At 50.0% G+C, this 22,207-nt stretch overlaps 1 protein-coding gene across 12 annotated transcripts in view; it reads right to left on the bottom strand.

The window, feature by feature from the left end:
• MICAL2 (microtubule associated monooxygenase, calponin and LIM domain containing 2) overlaps window positions 1-20,051 on the bottom strand; it is a 210,769-nt gene extending 190,718 nt beyond the window's left edge. For 5 of the 12 annotated variants that reach the window (XM_059136355.1, XM_059136373.1, XM_059136345.1 and 2 more), the window contains exon 1: window positions 19,877-20,050. The gene's annotated coding sequence lies outside the window, so the exon portion shown is untranslated. Of the gene's footprint in view, window positions 1-19,876 lie in introns of all 12 variants that reach the window. The other 7 variants (XM_059136398.1, XM_059136425.1, XM_059136407.1 and 4 more) reach the window with 3 other exon arrangements.
• Window positions 20,052-22,207: the final 2,156 nt, after the last annotated feature.

Genomic DNA, 22,207 nt, shown 5'->3' with positions numbered 1-22,207 from the left:
CCAAAGTCCTGGCCTCTGCTCTGTTGCCTGCAGTAGGGTAGGTGCTCGAAACACAATATATAACATGTAGATGCTGAGCTAGGGGCTGCTGACTCTCCACCCAGGAGGTGCACTGGAGAAAGGAGGGGGAGTTTGGGCCAAGAGGGTTTACAAAGATTTTCTAGAGTAGACAGGGCTGAATCCAGGCACTGGAGATGGAGAGAGGCACAGAGGATGAAGCAAAGCCCTGCAGACCAGAAACACAGAAGCAAGGAGCAGGAGGCAGAGATGGCCAGGCAGGCGGCAGAGAGCGGCGCAGAGGGAGGAGAGGAAGCGGGGTTGGCATGAGGGCAGGATGGGCCACCCTAGCTATTGCCTTGGGGGCTCATCCACCTAGGAGCTTTCTCACCCACACCCCAGCGACACTCCTGTGTCTGCTCCTTTGGTCACGTGACAGTCCTGGAGGGAGACAAGAATCACAACCATAACAGCTCAATAACCCCTCTGTCCGCACAGCAGGCCGAGCACTCAGCACAAGAAGCAGCTCCTTGCCCTCGCTGCCATGCCCACTGGCCAGGCCCCAACTCTAGCTCTGGGATGCCAGGAATCTGAACATGACCACGTGCATGGAAGTATCAGCACTGCCACCCAGACTTCAAGGTTCCCCGGAGAAAGAAGAGCTCTAGGATGTGGTCTTCTTAGGGCTGGCTCCCTATCTCCCTGGACATCTCTTCCCCACCCCTGCTGGGACACTATTGGTATTTCCTCAATAACGCTTGCTAAGCTGAACTAAACAGAAGATTCCTCTGCTTAAGCGACAGCTCTGGAGTTTGAGAAGTCTGGATTCAAGTCTGTGCTGGAGCCCTGAGCTTAGTCCCGCTTTTGCGTGAAGGATCACTTGCCTCTTTCGCCCCTAGGAAGGAAGTGCCTCCCACCACCAGCAGTCACTACTCTGGCACCCCCCAGGAGCCACCCTGCACCCTGGACAGGGTTCTGGGCACCCAAACTAGCACCTGCTCCTCCACCTAGGAGAAGCATGGGTGCCAGCCTCCTTCTCCTCCTCCTCCAATAGCAAGTACCCCCAAGGAGGATCTGTGCTCAGGCTTGGCTCTGGCTTTAAATGCTTAAAGCTATAGGGCCATACTCACTGTCTCCACTTCCCAAGCACAGAGCACAGAGCCCCAGCCCAGGCCTCAGACCCATGGAGAAGGGAAATGTGAGTGGAATGGAGGTGATCTGAGCAAGTGTCATCCCTGGCCTGGCTGTGCTTTTTTGGAACTAACAGGACATGGAGGGGATGGGAGGGAAGAAAGCAGAACTGTAGAAAGGTCTGTTTGTCCCATGGTCTCCCACCAGCCCTCCTGGGGCAGAGAAGGGCACAGGGAAAAGGACAGAGAGGCTCCGTGGATCTGGGCCTCTAGACCCACGCTTCCTGGGACAGGCAGGAGACCACACATTCTATTACCTTCTGCCTGTGGGTCTATGGACAGATTACTAAATTCTGTGGAGGCTGGGTCTCCTTACCTATTAAATGGGGATAAGAACCAATGACCACAAGCGACAGCTGTAAACACTGAGTAAAACATGAATGTGAATGTGCCTAGCTAACTGTAAAGCACCCTTAGAAACATCAGACAGTTTCCATAGTCCTGGGCGGGGGGTATGTGCAGGTTAGACTACACAGCTGCTAGTGAAGTGGAAAACTAGGAACCCATTCCATTTGGCAAACTTCTTTCCACATCTTCTAGGACAAGGCACTTGTCTCCAGGGGTTTCAAAACAAACAAACAAATAAACACTGAGACCTATTCCCTGGTCTCAAGCACTCACAGTGTGATGAAGAGTTGTGCCTACATTTACATAAGGCAAAACAAAATGCTACTGGAGGGCCCACGCAGAGAGGGTGGGACATTTTATTCTGGCCTCAGAGGTCAAAGGAGGCTTTTATAACATCATAATAAAATAGTTATTAGCATAACATTAACTCTCAGGGCTTGCTGGTAATAGGGTATTCTGGGTATTTGCATGGCTTACCTCATTTAATTGTCATAAAATTTCTATGAGTGAGTTTGCAGATAACAAAACTGAGACACAAGGAAATTCATTCCTATCCTGGCCTTACATGGCAGGTAGGTGGTAGAGCTGAAATCTGAACCCATCAGACTCTGCTCCTCTAGCACACCAGGGGCTGAGTCAACCAAGACAGGTCTCAGGCACACTCTGTGGCCAAAAGGCTCTGATAAGGCCCATGGAGATGAATCACTGAGGGAAAGTGCTCACTTACCCACATTATCTCCCACCGTGTGCAACCCTGACTCTGGCTCCAAGGTCCTGCCGCTGACACTGCCCCTGGTCTATTTGTGAAGGTGGCCACAGCTCTGTATTCCCCAAGGCTCCATGTCAGCACCAATACCAAAGAAGACTGATGGAGCCTAAATGTCAAGGTACATGTACATAACAGATCACTCATGAAATAATTTGTTATTATAAAAGGTAGTTCGATGTCAGAGGGAAAAAACTCTCAAATCCTGGTTCTGCCACTTACTGGCTGTGTGACCTTGGGCAAATCTTAGTGTCTCTGAGCCTCAGTTTTCCCACCTGCAAGATGGGGTTAACAATGCTGATCTCAGGCAGGTGTAACAAAGATGAAATGATATGGTACGTCTAGTGCACACCACAGACATGCTAAGCAATGGTTAAATAAATGATCTTACAAAGGATTTCCACTGGAAAATCATTCTCTGCGTGATAATATCTGGTGATAATACTTCTAACTCATATTCATCTGCCACTAAGCTAAATCCATCACATGCATTATCTCATTTAGTCTTTAAAAGCATAGTTTTTTTCATTTGACTTAGCTTTAGGACCACAGAAAGGGTATGCCCAACACAGTAATTTTACCTACGCACACCTGTACATGGAGAGAGAAACAGGATGGTCGGAGCAGCTAATATCTCCTGGGTACCCCCTATATACCAGTAACTGTTCTAAGCATTCCACATGTAGTAACTTATTTCATCCCCCAAAAATGCACCTGTAAGGTAAGTCCTACTTCATCCCCATTTCACAAGGGCTGGGGCTTGAAGCACAGAGTGGGTAAGTAACTTTCCCAAGACCACTGTGGCAGGACTCAAACCCAGAGCCCAGATTCTTCAGCACTATACTCTTCTAAAATAAAGAAGTCACGGCTGTAAATTCTAAGCTTGTCATTCCCCCTCCAACCTAAGCTCTGCCTTTGTTCCCCTTCTGCCAGTACCTGCCCGCCCCCTCACCCCTGCCCCACTGCTCTTGCTCCCCAGCTCCACCACCACAGTACCTAAGTCAGAGGTGTCAAACTAGCGGAATTTTGTGGGCCCTGGTTACCTGGGCCTTCAGCCCCCTATATCCCATCCTCTACAAAGTCACCAGGGCCATCTTACCATGCATGGCACTCTTCTGCTCAAGCACACTCAAAAGCTCCCTGCTGCCTAGACTGAAGCCCCCAGTAGGGGGAAAAGCATCAGCTGGGGCCTCAAGGTCCCTGCAGGATCTGGCCTGGCCTCCTTCCCTTTGTCCCCAGACCTCTCTTTTGTTGGCTTCTAAGTGCCAGAGGCAGGGCAAGTCAGTAAGGTCTTTCCCGACCAGCCCATCTAAAATTCCGGCCTTCTCCACAACCCTTTTCCTCCACCTATACCCAGAACATCCTGTCTTCTCCCCTGCTTAGTGCTCTTGATCCACCTCATGGCCTGGCCTCACAGGTTTAACCTCATTGTTTACAGTCTCTCTCTCCCTCCTAGAACATAAGGTCTATGAGGCAAAGGATTTTACCTTTCTTTCCCTTTCTACAACCATAGCACCTCGAAGAGCTTCTGGCACAGCGTAAGAGCTCATAAATATCTGCTGGGTGAATCGACATTAAAACATGCCCAAGAAGAAAATGTGCAAACAGAACAATGGTGGGGAACGGCTAGCATACCTTTGGCCTTCTTCTCTGCTCCTGAAGACGTTTCTGGAGCAGAGGCTGTCGGTGCCAAGATCAAGATGTATGGCAGCCAGAGCCTTTCTTGTTCATTCTCTCTGGAATTACAGTAGGACAGCCTCCCATCCCTGTTCTGAACTTAGATGGGTGCTTGCCCCCCCCAACACACACACACTCTCTCTCTCTCCCTATCTTTTTGAAGGCTGTCTGCCTCTGTCCTAAACGCACATGTCCAGCCTCGTCTCCCTCTGCCCACCTTCAAGCCAAGCCACTTCCCATTTCCCCGGGCCTCTACACCCACGAGACATGCTCTCCTCTTCCCTCCACGTACCAATGTGCACTTCATGGACTCTTCTTCATCCAGATCAAATGCAGTCTCCTCCCCACCCCCCACCCTCCTTCTTTCCCTTCAGAGCCTTCCAGGCGTCTCCAGCCCCTAGAAAACCACCCACTGCTATCTCCAGCATCCTATGGAATTAGTCATGAACTACCTTGTGATTAGCTTTCAATGACCTGAACCGTTACCACAATCTCCTCCATTTTTTTTTTTTTTTAAACATGTATGTCTTGTTTTCTCAAGTATGTGGTGAATGTGCTTTGGAGTAGAGGTGAGGCTGGGCCCTACCCACACTGCCATCCCCATAGCACAGGGCCCAGGCCACACAGTAGGTGCTCAAAGGTAATTACCTGCCCAAGGTAAACAAGTCACTTTCCTAATCAGGTCATTTCCTCAATCCCAGGTGACTGGACTGGCTTCTCCCAAGGGCCTATATATTTTTCTTTAGGATCTGCCCTGACCTTGGTTCTCTGCAAGGCCAGTCCTGGGCTTCTGTTTTCAAAGGGGGTTAAACCCACTCTAATCATGCTCCCCTGCGCTGGGCAGAAAAGTCCAGTGGGAGAAATTTCAAGGTCCCACAGGTCTGGGGAAGGAAAGTACATCGTTCTTGGAGGCAAACCCAGGATTCAGAGCATTTCAACTACCTCAAATCCTCGAATTTAACAGGGAGTAAAGACCACAGTGTGAGCTGTAGGTGAGTCACGGTGGGAAAACCAACACTTGAGGCCCAGTGCACCAACTCTTAGTAAACTGATTACAAGAGGCAGCAAAATCTCCAGTTCCTTAGGAGCCTCAAGGAGAGAGTCAGGGAAGAGGCGGTTTACTCAGACCCCCCCAGGTGCCAGGCTGTAGATGAGGGTCCCCTTGGGTCTCTACTGTCAGGTGAGTGAGCTGTCATTAGCTCAGTGTGCACCTGAGGAGCGGAGACCCATGCTAACAAGGTGAGTGGAGACCCATGCTAACCAAGTGAGTCCTGCTCTTTCCACAACCACCAAGCAACAGTCCCGGGTTGTCTGTGGTTGGTTTTTTTGTTGTTTTGTTGTTTTAAATTTTGAGTAGGAAATACATTCAAAAATCAAAACTCACAGAAGTATACAGGAAACGTGTCCCTTCTACTGTACCTACCCCATCCACCCCCACTCCAAACCAGGGAACCACTCCCCTTGCTTATGCCTCATCCCTGACAATCTTTTTGTGTATACACACAAATATAAATATTTATTCTTTTCTTTATGTAACTGATACACACTTCTCAGTGCCCAGCTTGGATCTTTTAAAGGGATGGACTTGGGATGGGGCCCGAGACAGAGGATCTCTATGCAATAAAAAAAAGTGTGAAACAAAAAGGAAACTATTCTGGAGAACACATGTTCCCTTGAGGACCTGAGGCCTCAAGGGAAGGTCCCTGTGGGTCCCATGGGGTCAGCTGCTAATGGAATCTCAGGCCAGCCTGAGGGGAGCTTGAGTGGTAGGTGGGGGCATGGGTGTGGGGAAGGAAAACACCAAGGGAAGTCCTGAAACCCCACTGGCTGAAATCTCTGGCTGGCCTCACCTTCCAGAAGAGGAAGGAAGTATCCATAGAAACAGGACTAACCTGATTCCCGCAACAAGAGCAGAATAGGTTAGTGACCAGGAGGATACAGGAACTATAGAGGAAAAGCAATCATTTCCTCTGAAATTTATGAGACCAAGAAGGGGAAGCTGGTGCCTGAGACTCTCACAGACTTCAAATGGCTGGAGCACGGAAGGGCTTTGGGACATGAGATTGAGGAAGTCAATGATTCAGACTCCAAAGAGGTTCCAGTTCTGCAAAGGAGTGATGGGGGAGGGGGCAGTGAGGAGGAGGGAAGGGGAGGAAGGGGGGGAAAGGGGGAAGGAGGAAGAGAAGGGGGAGGGGCCTCTTAGGAAGCAGGCCACTTACCACAGAGGTTGAGAGCCGGACTCTGGGGATAAACTGGCTAGACTCCAACTCCCACTCTTGCCCTAACCATGAAACCTTGAGCTAATCAGTTAACCCCTCTGTGCCATAATTTCCTCATTGGGAAGTGAGGCAAGTGACAAGATCTACCTCATGGGGTTGGCACAAGAATTCAATGAGTTCATGTTCACAAAGCCCCAATAAGAGGGCTTGGCACACAGACAACTACAGAACATGTTGTGGAACAGGAGCCGTGTGGTTGCCGAGGGAGCCCTTGACAAGGCCAGCTGTTAGGAAGCCCACATCCCAGTCACGGGAAGAATGCATAACCAAGAAAACCCTAAGACGGTGATGCAAGGCCTATTCCTGTGACAACCAGAGGAGGCAAGCATGGAAGGAGCTCAGGCTGCAGAGCAGAGGGCAGAGGGTGGGAGGGTCTGGGGGCATGGGGTCATCTGGAACCAAGAGGTCCAGGGGCAGAATTGGCTCCCACTCCAGGTACATAGGGGCCCCTCTCTAAAAGGGACATCTTTAGACTGACAAAGATCACACACTGAGATGAGAAAGAGAGGCGGGATGGGGGACAAGCTCAGTTTTAAAATACATCTATTTAGATATTTTCAGTGACTGTAAGAACCCTGACCCAGAGCGCTGGAAACTCTTGCAGATGAGACCACTAAACTTCCGGCTACATCTCTTTGGGGCAGCCTGGGGACACTCGAAAGCAGTCTGGGGGCCCTTTGGGAACCAACAACATGTGCTATCAGCCAGAGTCCACTTCCTCCTATGACCGGATACTTGGTGGGAGGTGGAAAACTGCACTAAGCACAGCACATCCAGATTCAAGAAGACTTCTGGCCAGAAGTCAGAAAAGCAAATAGAAGGCGACTCAGGAAAGGGGCAGCCTCGACTGCCAATCCCAAAGCAAGCTGATGAAAGATCTAACGGTGCCTAAGGTGAGGTCTCTAGTAGCATGCCAGAGGGCTCTCTCCTGATAAGCATTTTATCAGCAACGGGGTGATGGTATGGAAGGCATACGTTTAATTTAATTTTATTTATATTCAATGAATTGACATATAGTGTATTATTTGTTTCAGAGGCAGAGGTCAGTGATTCATCTGTTGGGTATTATACCCAGTGCTTATTGTATCACATACCCTCCTTAATGCCCATCACCCAGTTACCCCATCCCCCCAACCCCCTCCCCTCCAGCAAGGATAGGGAAGGCATACTTAATAGGATCCTGAAAGAGCTCAATGGAATATAGTTGCACCGAATTTAACAAAGTGGAAATTTAACAGAAATGGTTGTTCTGAATCAGACGGGAACAAAATAGGAGGCTCTGCATCTAAGTTCTAAAGCCACACCTTAAGGACAGAGGAGATGCGGCTTAGCAACACCACATGTTAAAAAGATCTGGTCAGCGGTAACGTCAGTGAGTCAAGGGTGTGATGGAGCTGCCAGAAAAGCTGATGCAACCTTGGGCTGCATTAAGAGGAGCAGAATGGCCTCAACAAGGGGGGTGATGGCTCCCTCCCTCTGCTGTGGTCATACCACACCATGAATACCATATGTGGTCGGGGCACTGGCCTCAGCATATGAGAATTTGAACATGTGGGAGTTTGCTCAGAGGAGAATCACTGGGAAGGTAAAAAGAACTGAACCTACACCACAGTTTGTTAATCCGGAAGGAAACTCAAGAGCGAGGAAGAGGGCTGCCTTTAAATACCATGTTTTACTAATTAGAAGCTGCACATTTTCAATTATAAATTGTCTGAAAGCAGAATATATCTTCTAGTCCCTTAACATCTAAGTAAGATTGAGAAATGCATCATCATTTTACCAAAATGTAATAATGTGTCAAAAGAGCCACAAAGATGGCAGAGTCAAAAAGTGAATTGGAAGAGTCAGATTCTAAAACTGAAGATGTTTTAGAAATGCCCTAACCAATTTGCTTTCCTCTTTATGTACACACAAATGTTATGGGATATAAACTTGGGCCTAAGTCTAAAAGGGGTCTTCTTTCAGTAAATATCATACTTTTCAGAGGTAACACAGCATTGTTCCACAATTTAATTGGAAGCACTTTTTTCTTGAAGGTATAGGAAATAGTGATACTTCTTCCGATGGGTGGTTTCATAGACTGGATTTAAAAACCATATCTGAGGTTCTGACACGGGGAGGGAAAGAGGCAGCTTGTTCTCTGTGGCTTCTAGAAGGAAGACTGGGACCAAATGCCAGAAGCTTTTGGGAGCCATGAGGGAGGCAACAGGAGGAACCATCCAAAGATGGAACAGGTCCGCTCTGATCTGCAAGCCCAGGCTAGACCACCACGGTGGAGAAGTCAAGCACCAATGGAACAGCCCTATGGTTCCGAGATCTGATGGTGAAGATCTCGCCACAAAGGGAAAAGCGCCTCATCTCTCTTCTTTGCACACATAGGTGCTTCAGCTGAGCCATTCTCTTAACAAGTCACTAGCCAAAGGCAGAAGCCACTTATGGAATAGGACTGAATGGAGGCCAGAAGCAAAGAGGAGCCCTGACCACATCTGTGGGCCGGTTTGGGAACAGACTTGATGAGGAAGGGCCTCGATGGCCCCTAGGTGCCAGGCACCAGGCTAGGTGTGCTATGCGTATTGCCTCATTTAATCCTCACAGCCACCCTGACAGGTGGGTATTATCATGCCCATCTTCCAGAAGAGACACTAGAGGCTCAGAGAAAGAAAGTGGCTTGCCAAAGGTTTTACAGCTCTGAAAACCATGGTTGGTGGGACAACAGGAAGGAAATTCCAGAAATCTTGGTTGCAAAATGCATAAATGGAGAGATCAGCTGATCAAAGAACCAATGTGGTCTCATGTTGGTAGCACTAAAAAAAAAGACAAAAAAAAAAAAAGAGACAAAAAGCTGGTTCCGTGCGCCCCACCCCCCTATCAATAGTTTTCCCGGGCACTGAAGCCACGCCATTTGCTGCTTGCAGGAAGGATTTATTCCATCATATACAGCAAGGGTGTTTCTGAGACCTCTGTGGCAGAGAACAGGTGCTGGCAACCCAGCTCAAATGTCAAAGCCTTAAGCACACCGGGTTGCCAGGCCTCCTACCAGCTGGGTTAACGGGTTAACGCCGGAGCTGGCGGAAGCTGAGCTCAGCTTATGTCTCCTCCCCAGAGGGCGGGGGAGGGGAGGAGGCTGGGGAGCTAGCCAATCCTCTGCCTGGAAATATCAAGTCCTGCCCCACCTGCATGCCCAAGCTTCCTCCTCCACTGGGGAAGTAAACCCAAAGTGAGCACCCGAAACCCAGGGCAGCACCCTCCAGAAAGGGATATTCAGGTGCTTGTGAGACCAAAAGCAAAGGAGGATCAGACCCTTCAGAGGTTGGCCCACAATGCTCCATGATTTTCTGACACCTGCAGAAAACTCCCTACCCCACCTCCACCCCCAGCACTCAGGGCTGGCTGGATCCCAGCCTTCCACACTTCACAGCTCCCGCAGGCAGCCCCCATGTTTCTACCAGGTGGCACCCTGAATGTGCCTTCACTTTTCCACATTTCTGTGCGCTGTATCTCTGGCTATCTCTCCCTACAGAAATCCTATTTTCTAAGTCCCATTCCAAGCACCAAGTGCCACATCCTCCAGGAAGTCTCACTTCGTTCCACCATGACACTCTCCAAAGCACGTTCCACACTCCCCCTTGATATGTGGGCATCCCTACCTTGTCTAATGTACCTCCGTGTGTTAAGTAAGGGCTCTGCTCCTGTCGTTCATCGCAGCACCCCCAGCACGGCAGCTGCACCCTGAGCTCAGGAGCCTTGGCCGTGGTGCTCCATGTCCTTCCTGATGGCACCCTACTCACAATCCTGACTCCCTCCTCCACCTCTTCCCAGCTGACTCATCTCCTTGGGTGCAGCCCTCTGCTAACAGCTTATCAGAGATAAACTAATCTGTCAACATATCCTTCCCAGTTAAATTCTGTATTTTTCGCAAACCTCTGAAAAGAAGGACTGAAAACAAAGGCAGGAATTTTAGGCCCTAAGGCCTTGGGGGAGGTATTTCTTTCTTTCTTTCTTTCTTTTTTTTTTTTTTCAAGTTAAGGGGGGGAGGTATTTCTGATCATGAAAGATCTCACACCAAGCAATGGAGCAAGTCAGTGCTACAAGTGTATACACATCCTAAATTCAGAGAATACCAGAGCTGTGACAAAGGGCGCAGGCCTCAGTCCCCAAAAGCAAAAGCCAACTGCAAGTAAGATTGCCCAAGTCCAACCACAGGATCAAGGCTGGGCAGCAATGGTGGAGGGAGAAGACTTGACTCCCACCTGGCTGGGTGACCTTGAGCAGGGAACCACATCTCCCTTGCCTCTTCTCCATACCAAGAGGCCTCTGAGCCTCAGTGTCCCCCTAAGTAAAAACCACGGTGGTGGGAGTGAGAGCTGGATGATCTCAGAGCGCCCTTCCAATCTGACATCCAACGTCCTGTGACTCATGGCCTCCGTCTCTCTCTCCCTCCCTCCTGGGAAGAAACTACCCTAGTTCCACTCCCTGCTCACCTTGAGCCCCACCTGAGTCCAAAGGGAAAGGGAATGCTAAAGATCTCCCAGCCAGTCAGCAGGAAGCACGGTGGGGGGGGGGGGGGGGTTGCCACCACAGGTGAAAGGAAGGGTCAGAACTGGGGGCAGGTGTTGGTTTCTATGGACACAGAAATGCCCCTCATTCACGCCGCCATCTGTCCCAGCCTGGAAAAAGACAGCTGGTTGCCTTTGCTTCCCTGACCTACCTTTTTAAGAGATTACAACTGCTTGCCAAATTTAAGTGCTGCTCTAAAATCAGGACATATAAGGTCTCTCAGCCTGGACCGGAAGGTTTCAGACTGGGTAAAGAGCAGGAGCAATGCAGAATAAAGCTTGGAGGCAAACTAGGCCGCTTTGTGCAGCCATGCCAATTAAACATCTTTAAAAATAGCCTCTCTCTTCTCTCGTGCTGAAGATAAAGATGAAGTTTCAGCAATAACCAGACATCTGCTAGGAGCTTCTGAAGAGATCACAACATAAACACCCCAGAGAGCAGCCATAAACAGCTCAGAACCCTCTCCAGGCAGCCAGCGGCTCCTACTCACTAGGGGGGTGGGGGACACAGAAAGAGGTGGTGCGGAGAGGCTAGCCTCCCCAGGACCGGAGGAGGTGGTGGGGAGGAGCTTGTCCGGATAGAAAATAGAGAACCAGCTACCTTCTGCAGGGAAGTAAGAGTTCAGGAACCCACCAAGAGGATTTCCAAGAAGCCATCCAGAGGATTCCAGGCCCCTGTCATTTGTTCTAAAGATGGGTTGCTCCTTGAGGGTGGAAGTAAAGACAGTTTTGAGTGCCCACCCCTGCAGGGTGCTTCACAGACAAATATTTTAAATTTATCTCTATATCAACCCCTGTGGTAGGTGTCTTTATATAGACTAAAATACTAGTGTTCATGGACTTGCCCAAGGCCACACAGCCAGGATTTGAACCCAGGTCTGTCTTAGTGGAATTGTTTGTTTGTGCCTATCATCAGAACAGGCCCCTGGGGTTTATTCTCAATGTCTGGGCTCTCTACACCCACAAATCTAACACCAGGAGATTTGGCATGGGGAGAGGTAGCAAAGTAGGGGGGAAGGGTAATAGTTAAGCGTTGGCCAAATGAAAGAACCGCCATCTCAGCAGCCCTGTGGGCCACTCCACACCCTGGGTGTTTCCTAGCAGGTCCAGAGAAAAGCAAAGGAGGAAACAGGTACCAATTGATGTCTAGATTCTGTCTGCCAGGATCCACAGGAGACTAATGACAGCAGATGCCACTGAGGAAGAGAACGGGGTTGGGGGGGGGGGGGAGGCGATTGGGGACGGGGCTGGAGGATGGGCAGGGCAGACTTTTCATGGGATTACCTTTGTCCTGAGTGAATGAGTATGTTACCCTCATCCATGCATGCATGGGGGAAGGCGGCGGGAGTGCCCTGTGTCTGTGTGTGTCTGTGTGTGGGCGGGTGAGTCATTTTTTAAGAGAGTCCGTGATGTCAGGTCCAAGATAACAGACACACCCAAGCTAGAGATGGAAACCTAGAGCAGGCAGGAGTGCTGGGCCCCTGGCTGCCACAGACTGAGAAGCCTGAGACCTCATCCAGAGCCTCATCCTTCCCTCCCGACAGTCCTGTCCTGCAGCTGCGGGCAGAGAGCCAACAAGCTCTCCTGGCATGGGCCCCATAGTCCCCAAGGCCCCCATTTGCCCAAGCCCCACAGGACATTCCCTGAGGAAAGAGATGGACCTAGTCCTCACTCTAAAGTCTGGAAAGAGGCCTCCCCAGTGGCCCCATCTGTTCCTCTCTTCTGTTTCCCCTTCATCTGCTATCAGACCCCTACTCCTTCAGCAGGGGTCTCCTTGCCTGCCCTCTGCTTCAAGCTGTGCGGAAGCCCCTCTATCCTGATACTCGGAGCTGTCAGTGCTCTGACCACCCAGCGGCCACGGACTCTACTCATTACACCTCACTACCCCCTTCTGCTCATCCAATATGAATAGCTCTGTCCGACAGATGGCTCAGCGTTCTGCCAGGGCCTCAGCAGGCCCTGGGCCCATTCTGCTCCAGGCAGCAGCTCTCCTAGGGACCAAAGGACCCAACTGGCTTTTTCCTGGAACTTCTTCACCCTCCCCTATACCTCGTCTCCTGGCCCCAGGTACAAGCTAAACTCTGCAATCCTGCAAATCTTCACTAGATACAGTCAGCGCTCAGATATGTAGCCAAGGCCAGCCACTCAGAGTCATGAGAGCAAAGCCATGGTTTCAGCATCTGCTACAAAATGCTGCTACTACCAAGGCAAGGCCAGAATAGGATGTTCCTAAACTCCCAATCTTGCCTCTGGCAAAGCTGGGCTTCTGGACTGGGTGTGTCAGGAGCTCGCTGCCTGCAGACCTCCCGTAAACCTTCTCTTGTGGCAGCTCAGAGATCAAAAGCCACCATCCAGCTCCTCGCCAACCTCCTCTTGCTGCCTACAGAAAGGACATCTGGCCTGGACATCCCTCACTGCAGGGGAAGGAGAAAAACTGGAGCCCCAAGCCAGCAGGAAACAAGTCTCTCCTCGGAGACCCGCCAATACCTGTGTATTCCCCAAAGAGCCATCTGACCCAGCCTTGGAAGGAATGCCAGTGCAGCCAGGGATCTGGGCTGGGAGATTCGGGGTGGGGTGCAGGCAGGGAAATTACCTAGACCCTCAGGGGAGAGAAACACTAGTGCAAACAAAGAACATACTATAGTCTCAATCCTAAAAACACCAGCACTGTCCACACACAATTGCCTGCCAGCACCACCATGGCGACAGGCCAGAGCTTCCTAGGATGAGCTACAATGATATTTAGGTGCATGGAGGGTACTGGGCAATTACATTTAAGAAACGCTATCACCCCTGGCCTTCACCAAAGCCTCTTCAGGGATGGACACTCCCTCAGCAGCAGACAGGGAAGGGAAGGGCCTCAAAAACCCCACTCCACGGTGATCCGGTCTTGCAGTGGAAGTTTGTTTGTGACCCAGAGGTTGCGTATCCCCTATCATCCCTGCCAGCCCTGAGTTTGTGAGACCAGATGATTGGTGCTTTAGAGAGGAGGAGACTTATCAGTGCAGACCAGCCGGGTTTACTACCTCAGGAGAAGACGCAGGGAGGACACAGAAATGGTGGAGGGAGAGGTCAGCCCCCTACCCCATTCTCCAACAAAGTGAGGTCCAGGGGGTGTTTGGCAATCAGGCACTTCCCCAAGGGGACAAGAGAGCCACTGGGGCCTGAAGCTTTGCCCTGCCTCCCTGACCCTAACAACCATGTCATTCTGTGTTCCTCTGATAGCTCAACCTTCCTGAATTAAAAAAAAAAAAAAAAAATCAAGAGCCTACCATTAGAATGATTTCATTTTGGGGAGTCCAAAATGAAATCCTCAGGAAGGAAAGGGAGGAAGTAGAATGGGAGACAGGATAAGGCTGCATGGGTTCCATGGCTCCCTGTCTCCTAAACCCCAGCTTTTTTTTTTTAATTCCCTAATTTGAGGAAGCCCAGGTAAGTTAAGATAATGTCATAAAACAAATAAGTAAATATCAAAATCACGGTGGCTCTGACCTTATCCACATACATAGCTATACAAAATGCAGGTATAATTTTGTCCACCCATCCACACTGAAGAAAATTTGCCTTTTTTTCTTTCCTTCTTTCTTTCTTTCTTTTTTTTGCTTTGCTTGGAATAAATTTTTTAAATAATTTTTATTAACATTTAATGTATTATTTGCCCCAGGGGTACAGGTCTGTGAATCACCAGGTTTACACACTTCATAGCACTCACCACAGCACATACCTTCCCCAATGTCCATAACCCAACCACCTCTCCCTATCCCCCTCCCCCCAACAACCCTCAGTTTGTTTAGTGTGATTAAGAGTCTTTTATGGTTTGTCTCCCTCCTGATCCCATCTTGTTTCATTTTTTTCCTTCCCTACCCCCCAAACCCCCACTTTGCCTCTCAAATCCCTCATATCAGGGAGATCATATAATAATTGTCTTCCCTGATTGACTTATTTCACTCAGCATAATACCCTCTAGTTCCATCCACATGGTTGCAAACGGCAAGATTTCATTTATTTTGATGGCTGCATAGTATTCCATTGTATATATACATCACATCTTCTTTATCCATTCATCTAGACTCTTTCCATAGTTTGGCTATTGTGGACATTGTTGCTATAAACTTTGGGGTGCACGTATCACTTCAGATCAGTACCTTTGTATCTTTAGAGTAAATACCCAGTAGTGTGATTGCTAGGTTGTAGGGAAGCTCTATTTTCAACTTTTTGAGGAACCTCCATACTGTTTTCCAGAGTGGCTGCACCAGCTTGCATTCTTACCAACAGTGTAGGAGGGTTCCCCTTTCTCTGCATCCTTGTCAACGCCTGTCATTTCTTGACTTGTTAACTTTAGCCGTTCTGACTGGTGTGAGGTGATATCTCATTGTAGCTTTGATTTGTATTTCCCTGATGCCGAGTGATGTGGAGCACTTTTTCATGTGTCTGTTGGCCATCTGAATGCCTTCTTTGCAGAAATGTCTGTTCATGTCTTCTGCCCATTTCTTGACTGGAATATTTGTTCTTTGGGTGTTGAGTTTGATAAGTTCTTTCTAGATTTTGGATACTAGCCCTTTATCTGCTATGTCATTTGTGAGAAAATTTGCTTTTTTAAGAGGAAAAAGAACCCAAGTGTTTGGATTTTCCATTAGAAAAAAATGTTTTTATTGTAAAAATTTGGGGGAAATACTAAAAGATGTCTAAAGATGAAGGAAAAAGAATCAAATCTAGCGCTGCCATCAACAAAGAAGGACTTGCTTCGTGGAAAAGACTATGTGAAAAACAACAACAAAAGCCCAAGACAAAACAAACAACAAAGAAGGAAAAAAAAAAAAAACTCCTCACTGTGAGGGCTATTTGCAGAGGGGGCCTCTCCCAGGTGGGTCAGATCTTAGGGAGATTTGACAGGGCATCCAGGAGTGAAGCGTACCTTTCCCTTCGTTCCTGAGCCCCAAGTCTCCTTCATTAGGATGCCCACAAAGGGTCCAGAGGCGACTAGCTCTTTACTGCAAATTCAGACAAAATACTGAAAGGTGATGAGTGTGTGTCGACCGTCCCAACCAGCCAGCTGTGATCTGAGAAAGGTTCCACTCACTACTGGCCAGGTGGGGGGCAGGTTAGGGGAGGCTCAGGAAGGTGTAGGGAAGGAGTGCTGCCTGGGCAGAAGTATGCAGAGTTCTCCGTGCAGCCCAAATGCCAAGTGTCTGGGTCAGAACGTGGTGATGCCCATGGCTGAGTAAGCAGGGATTCCAAGCTCTGGCAGAAATGACCTCAGTCCCTGTCTGTCCCACAGATGATCGGGGGAGACCGGCTGCTGATCAGGGCATAAGGGCAGCCATCTGGGCTCCCTACCACAAACCAGAGCAGTGTGGTGAGCACAGCAAATAGTTCTCCTCTTATTTCACGATGTTTACAGACTGACGCTTGCTGAGGAAACCTCCACACGCGAGCAAGTCATCTTTTTTTTAAACCTCTTATCTAAACACAGTCACAACCAGTCACACAAGCCCAGGACAGGGTTCATTCACTCAAAACACATTGCCCGAGTGGCTGTGACACCACTGGACAGAGGCTCAGCCAGCCTCTGCCCCATCCCAGATGCCACGAAGGGATCCAGCTGGGCACCCAAGGGGATTTCAGCCTCACAGTGTTTGGCGGCTTGGGGGGGAGGGGGCACTTAAAATGGAGGGTCACGGATACGTAAAAACTGGAGAGGAGTCTGCCCCAGCTTAAAGAAGCATAAACGGACTAGCAACCAAATGCAGCATACAGATTTGAATCCTGATTCGAACAAACCAACTCGAAGGTCCTTTCTGAGACAATCTGGGAATTCTGAATACAGACAGATGAGACCAAAGAACTATTGTTCATTTTCTTACATGCAAAAATGGCAATGTGGCTATGCCAAAAAAAATAATAATAATAATAAGATAAAAAATAAAAAAAAATAGATATATACTGCATTAGATAGGGGGAAAATCACATGGTATCAGAGATTTGTTTTAAAATACTTAAGGAAGAAAGGACAGAAGGGGAGAAAAAGCAAGAGATGAAGCCAACCCAGCATAACCTTGACTGCTAAAGCTAGATAAGGAGTGTATGGAGCTCGTTATGCCATGGTCTCTATTTTTGTGTCTGAAAATGTTCATGGATATGGCAAAAGAGAGGACTGTAAAACATTATAGTGGACAGCTTCATGAAGATTAGGACGAGAGGCTAAGGGAATATGGAGCAAAGAGCAACAAGTATTTGTAAGAACCAGGAAAGAAATCTGTTACGTTTGGTAAGGGTTTTAAAAGCCATTTCATAGCAGGGTAGGAAACCATGTTCACAAAGAATTACAAAAGAAGTTGGAGGAATAGTGAGTGCAGTGAGGGAGTTGCCCACACCACCCCTCCAGAGGACAGAACACAGCCACCAGGTTTTCCTGCTTCCTTCAGTCCTTAACTCACCACCTCGATCTCATTCATACAGACTGAGACCAGAATTTTAGATCAGTTACCAACTAGCCATGTGAGGTGGTGGCAAGGGGATAGGGGGGTAATCTTCCCCAGTCTCAGTCTCCTCATCTGTAAAATGGGAACAGCCCCAGCAACTTCTTTGAAAGGCTAATGTGGGGACCTACTGATATAAACAAAGAAAAGTCCCAGCGTGATGAACAGTATTCCCTTCTCTGGCTCTTTAAACAATAGAGACTTTCAGTCTTGGCAATGTTCAGCCCAAAACTTCTTGCACCCATACCTTACCCCTCCCACCAGAATCAATGCTCTCCACCAAACAGACAGGACCTCTCCACTTCAAAAGCAAGAAGTGAAAGGGACAGGTCCGTGGCTGGCAGGCACACCCAGATGAGAGTATGAACATGGGAGAAGAGGAGAAATATGCCCCAGTTATAGGCAAAGGAAGGTTACCCAGCTGATGCTCTGCTCCTTGTAGCTCCTGAGAACAGGGCTCCAATGAACACAGCTAAATCCAGCCTCAGTCCATAAGATGCTTTTTACTAAAGAACAACTGGTTGGTATTAGGCTAATCATGATTTTCTTTTAGAAGAGAGGGATGAGCAGAAAGCCAGAGCTCCAGGACTAAAGAAGGAAGGACGCACACGGAAAAGTGATAGCATTTTTTTTATAAGGAGATGCTCAAACAGAGGGTCTCAATCACCTTACCATCATAACTAGTATAGCTCAACAACTGTCCCCCCAAAACAAAACAAAACAGAATTGGATCTAAAGTAGAGGTTATTTCAGCTAATAGTCTTCCTAGACCATCCCAGAAGCCAACTTTCAGAAGTGAGACCAAGTCAATGGCACAAGCAGGCTTCCTCTCCAGACCCTCACCCCCCAGATGGTACCCAAACACCAGAAGGTCAATCCCTCCCCAGTAGAGCATGAACCAATACCAGTCATTCATCCCTGACCGGAGGACAGAGTGAGCAAGTCGTCTGCAGGTTGAACAACCTGGGCTAACCAGGGTCATTTCAAGAGCTTTGCCAAAGAAGCAGCCTCTGAATCTTTAGACAGAATCTTTTCAAAGGCCAGAAAGCTCCAATCACACACAGGAGCATCATGACCCTGCAGACATCACCTTCCAGGGCCATAGGGCAGCAGGAAGAACACTGAATATAGTTCTGGCAGAGCCTGGTCCAAATCCTGGCTCAGCCACTTTCTGTGTGACCTTGGGCACTTAAACTACCTGAGTCTGTTTGCCCACATCTAAAATGAGGAAGGTAAAACTGAGTGTTTGGAGAGTAACCAAGAAATCTGCTGCAAAAGTGCCACAGGGCAGGACCCATCTGTCCGTAGCCACATAATAAATCTGTCTTCTGCTGGAAGGCAAGTTCTTACTGCAAGGAGTCTTCAGAACGTCGGTTGGGGCTGTCCTGGAGACTTGACGTCCACTTGTTGGTCCCGGGAAGGGGACAAGAACAGAGTTGGTCCAGGTGCCAGGCACCCAGGCGCATAAACACCAGAGGGCCAACCCCCTGCTAGCTTTCTTTCTGAGGGACCTGCCCACAAGGGGGCCAGTCAGTGACTACACACACACACACACACACACACACACACACACACACACACACACACACACCAGGAAACCACATAAGACTAGAGTGAGCAAGGGAGGCTGACAGAAAGACACTGCCAACCCCAAGCCTCACAAGGCTCAATGGCCATCAAAAGTAAAGCTCTTTTGGCCTTAAGGACCCAGGTTACAGAATTAACACTGTGGAAAGAGGCACACAGTTTACTCTGGTTTCAACACGCCTCTTCCCCATTCAGCAAAGGCTATGATTCCCAGCTCTGCCGGGCGGCTGGTCTAGGATAAAGTTAACCCCACTTGCTCCAGTCTGGAAGCCAGGTCAACAAGGGCTGACGCTGCTGGCAAAATCCTACTTCTCCCCAGGTTTAGTCAATGACGACAAAGCGGGAGCCAGAGACGCCCTTGCCGGGCGCTCCCAGGCCTGGGGTGCGCCTGGGCTGCTGGAGGGCACACTACAGACAGGACAGCTCCGCGGTCCCCTGGCCACCTCCACACCGCGCCCCAGACTCAGTCCCAATCCCAGCCCGCAGGCGGCCAGGCCACTGACTTTTGGCCCAACTTAACTTCCTGTTGTTAAGGAGGGAGGAGAACCAGGGCGGGCAGGGGAGCGCCCAGTGAAGAGCCAGGAAAGAGCCTGAACAGAGCGGAGCCCAAATTATGGGAAAGCAAAGTTTGGGAATGGTCTGCCCAGGCGGCATGCGGTACTGCTGGTGCGTCGCGCCCACTCCGTGTTGACGTTTGGAGATTTTCTCGGCATAGAATTGCAGGGTTTGGGTGCTGGGGCGGAGTGGGAGGTAGTTCGGGGTCCGAGTGGCAGGCTTTTAATGCGTTCTTATCGATTCCGAGACCAATCAGGCAGCCCCGGCCTTCCCGGGCAGGGCCACCTGCTTGCCGAGCGCCCAGCTGGGTGGGTTTGAGGCGAGAGATGCTGCGGCCGCACCTGACTGTCCCCGGCGCGGACCAGGGCGCAGAGTCCAGGCTCGGCTGCCACGGTCCCAGCCCGAGCCTCCCTCTCTGGAGCCCCGCACCTTACCCCCTTACCGAAATCCGCGCCAGCCACCGAACCTCGGGTCAGCTTCCTGCCTTCGCCTCGGGCAGCGGACCCGGTGGTCAGGACCCGCCGGCGGCCTGCAGAGCTGGGAGCTGGAGAGGCAGCCCCGCGCAGCCTTAGTCAGGCGAGCGCCTGCAGTTCTGCGCCGCGCGGCTGACTGAGCTGGGAGCCGCCCCCATCGGCGGCGCGGCCAATGGCAAAGCGGCCGGGGGCGCACTCCGCCCCCGGCAAGAGGCCCGCGGCCAATGGCAGTGCGGCGCGGAGGCAACCCCCGCTCCACACCCGCTCCGCCCCCGTGGGGCCAGCTGTCACCGCGTCTGCCGCCGGGCGCACGTGGGCTGCAGCCGTGCCCCGAGCTCAGGGAGTCCTGGGCGCTCCCACTCAGACCAGCACAGGTCTTCAGACCAGCGGGGGGCCGATGGAGGCAGGACGTAATGGTGCTGCTAGATGAAAACCTGGGTGGTAGTATCCTAGTGTCAAGGGAGAGACAGGGGCTGGGCCTCATGCTTCTTGGCCTGGGCAGCTGGAAAGCAAGCCTCAGCTTCCCCTTTTTGAAGTGAGGGAGCAAGCTTGGCACTTCCTGTATCGGCTGTGGACCTCCCTCTTTGCTTTGCCTCTTAACCCCCGGGGCTTCAGCAAATGCCGTTAGCTGATTGGCTCTTCCCCCGACCTGGACTGGCCTTGCTTCGAAAGCAGCTCATGGGAAGAGGGGCGGTAACGCAGACCACCTGTGTGACCTCTGTCACGTCACCTAAGAACCTTCTTCTCTTGGCTGTCAAATAAGCGCATTAATCTCTGCTCTGCCTGCACTCCTGGGTTGCCCATAGCCCCCAGCTGCCGAGAGCACCATCCACAGAAAAGAGTGTGGACAGTGTGGGGCCGAGTGAGGACTGCAAAGCAGCTCCATACACGTACTCTTACTCAGCCCTGGAGCCCAGGCTCTAGCTCCAGCTGGGCCCAGTGCAGGCATCCATAAATATTCTGGGAACTGAGCTGACCCAGGAGAGAAGAACAGGAAAGCTTGGGCAGTGTGAGAAGAAGGCTGTGGCTCCAGGCTGCTGGAATTTCCACAGCTCCAGACCACCCTCTAGAGAGATTGTGTTCCCTTGCCAGGCACGTTCAAACAGAGCAGTTTGGCCCCATCAAACCTGGGGCTTACTTTGTTCTCTCTGCTCCTTACCAGGGGATCCTACTCCAGGCCTTTCAGGGTTTCCCAGGGATTGTCCTACCTGGTAGCTGTCAACATCTTCAGAGTTCAGTCAACTTCCTGGAGATGAACTTCAGCAAAAGCTGTCTCTGCTCAGACTGTAGAAGTCAGCAGTGACTTCCAGAGGGGCAGCTCTCCTCTGATGGAAAGCTGCCTGCGATGCCCATGGATGGAGTGGTCTCTGTGCATGTTTTCTCAGTCCTGATGATGGCTCTGCAAGGTCTGTGTTTTTGCTATTGTTCCCTTTAACAGATGTGGAAGCTGAGACTCAGGAAGGGAAAGTAACTTTTCAAGGTCACATGGTTAATAAGTAACAGGGTCGGAATTTGAGCCTAAAGCTATCTGATCCTAGCCTCTGCATGCCTAACTACTGTGCACTGGGGCCACTACAGCCTTTCTCGTGGCCCAAGAGCATGGTACAGAACATGTCTATCTCTAAAAGAACTGCTCTAGGGACTGACCTGCCCAAACATTCTATTAAGCCCAGGTCTGGGCACTTTTAAGGCCAGATGAAACAAGCATGGCCCTGCTTTATTTACAGACTGCTACAGGAAACCCTAGGCAGAGAGGAGATTCGGGAAACAACATTGCCCCTGCTCCCAGCACAAAGCCTCACCGGACACAAGGCCTCTTCCTTCTGGTCTGGGTCTGAGGACCCCCCCCCCCCGCCCCTGCCTGGGGATGGAGATGGAGATAATCATTCATTCAATTCACAAAAGCTACTGTGAGCTGGATGTGGTTCCTTCAGTCATGTAACTTACAAAACAGCTGATAAATAACCAGAAGTATAAGGGGCTACAGAAGCTCTATATTTCTTTTATCTTTTATAATTCCCACCACCTTATCTCTAGCACAATGTTCTCCAAGTTAAACACATTTAACACTACTTCAGGAACACTTTGGGCCAACCAAGTTTTGCAAAAACACTGCTCAGTATAGAAGTTCTAGTAGCTCAAAAACTAAAACTTATCCGTGTCTTCATAGGAGCTTTGCCTCTTCTCCCCCACCGAACCTTTTTGTTTTGTTTTTCCACACCCCACCTTTCTAACTCAGGGGCTCAGGCAAGAAAGACCCTTGCTAGGTGAGATTTTAGGGCAATTTGGGAGCTCATGGG

This window comes from Mustela lutreola, chromosome 1 (assembly GCF_030435805.1).
Source record: "Mustela lutreola isolate mMusLut2 chromosome 1, mMusLut2.pri, whole genome shotgun sequence".
Classification (NCBI taxonomy): domain Eukaryota; kingdom Metazoa; phylum Chordata; class Mammalia; order Carnivora; family Mustelidae; genus Mustela; species Mustela lutreola.
This window is presented reverse-complemented; position numbering and strand designations above follow the sequence as displayed.